The sequence below is a fragment of the Symphalangus syndactylus genome, chromosome 5, assembly GCF_028878055.3.
Source record: "Symphalangus syndactylus isolate Jambi chromosome 5, NHGRI_mSymSyn1-v2.1_pri, whole genome shotgun sequence".
Lineage (NCBI taxonomy): Eukaryota > Metazoa > Chordata > Mammalia > Primates > Hylobatidae > Symphalangus > Symphalangus syndactylus.
Window position 1 is genome coordinate 59,575,721 of NC_072427.2, and position 1,889 is coordinate 59,577,609.

Below are 1,889 nucleotides of genomic sequence, written 5' to 3' on the forward strand. Positions count from 1 at the left end.
GTCATCTGCAAACAGGGACAATTTGACTTCCTCTTTTCCTAATTGAATACCCTTTATTTCCTTCTCTTGCTTGATTGCTCTGGCCAGAACTTCCAGCACTATGTTGAATAGGAGTGGTGAAAGAGGGCATCCCTGTCTTGTGCCAGTTTTCAAAGGGAATGCTTCCAGTTTTTGCCCATTCAGTATGATATTGGCTGTGGGTTTGTCATAGATAGCTCTTATTATTTTGAGATACGTCTCATCAATACCTAATTTATTGAGATGGTGCTCTACACGTTCAGAGAAACTTCTCTGGTAACATACTATAGAAATGATCCCTGAAAGTATAGTCTCTGGGCTAGATTTTTTAAACGGATCATTGAAGGCAAGGGGCTGGAAAATTGAGGTTGTTGATTGGTCAGGGTCAGAAGGATGAAAACATCAGGATGTGGAAACCTCATTCTTGGGTGAGTCAGCTCCTTGTGAGGTCCTCCAGATCAGCTGACATCAGTGGGGTTCTTTAGACCAGCTGATGTTAGTAGTTTCACTGGTATGCAGGACCTAAAAGAATATTTTAAGTAGGAAACAACATTTTATAATGTTTTAGTTATTTATAGTGCAGTTAAGGGGAATTATAATCAAGGGTCTACCTGACTCTAGAAGAGTAGGCACCAAACAACTATGAGGAAGCAGTCAGAGAGCAAGCTGACCTAGTGATGAACGCTGAATGTGCTGCAAGTTTGGCTTATTTTTGTTTCTCTTCCTTACTTTTTTCTGATTAACTTTATGAGGTTTGTAGGGACACTTTCACTTCAAGAAGGGCATTGGACATCAAGTGGCAATAAATTATTCCTACTCTTTGGAGTTGAGTGCTGAGCTTTTCATTTTCTTGGAACCCCAGTTTTATCATGTTAATACCCAACTCTTTGGATATAAGAAGTAGATGGTTTACTAAAAATAGTTCATTTCCTGTGATGTCCAGGTATTTCCTACTAACTTTTTCTCCCCTTACTCTGAGAAGTCTTTTGACCCTGGTGTGGAGTTTTTAAAAGTCACCCCTATTAAAGCACCATTTGTTTTTGTGGGGGACAGACCATGTGCTTGGTTTGAAGGCAGCAATGGAAAATATTTGTCCTCTTATGCCATTAGAATTCACATCTGTTAACCTCCAGGGCATCACACCAAAACCATCTGCTTGACTAGTATTTGCTATGGGCACAGGGAGTGGGGGTGGAAGGGACAAAGAGAGAGCAAATTGAAAAACCTTCCTTTGCCTTTCAGGATGCTCAGGAGCGTCCAAGTTCAATAGATGCATGAGATCCATAGCAGAAACATTGCTGTCCTCTTCAGATTCAAGTACGGGTGAAAGTCAAGCTCTGGGATACTGGAGCAGGGCTACATAATTCTCTTTCCCTTGTAATTTCATTAAAAAAGATTAAGGAAACCCTTGAAAAGTTGTAGATACCTAAAATTTTGGCCGTGCATTGATCATCCACAAAAAGTGAAATATCACATGTGATCAAGCCACATGTGTGAAAAATCTCAAATACACTTTGGGAGGCCGAGGCGGGCAGACCATGAGATCAGGAGATCGACATCATCCTGGCTAACAGGGTGAAACCCCTTCTGTACTAAAAATACAAAAAATTACCTGGGCATGGTGGTGGGCGCCTGTAGTCCCAGCTACTGGGAAGAATGAGGCAGGAGAATGGTGTAAACCTGGGAGGCGGAGCTTGCAGTGAGCCAAGATCGCACCACTGCACTCCAGCCTGGGCAACAGAGCAAGACTCCATCTCAAAAAAAAAAAAAGAAAGTAAACTCTCAAATAACTCTTGATTGAAATAGTCAACGTAACTCCTGGAGGAAAAAAAAAAGCATTTCTATATTGAGAGAGACATTGCTATATTCCC

General features: G+C 41.3%; 1 pseudogene; it reads right to left on the reverse strand.

The window, feature by feature from the left end:
• Nucleotides 1-236: 236 nt before the first annotated feature.
• LOC129483842 (uncharacterized) lies at nt 237-333 on the reverse strand (annotated as a pseudogene).
• Between the last annotated feature and the right edge of the window lie 1,556 nt (nt 334-1,889).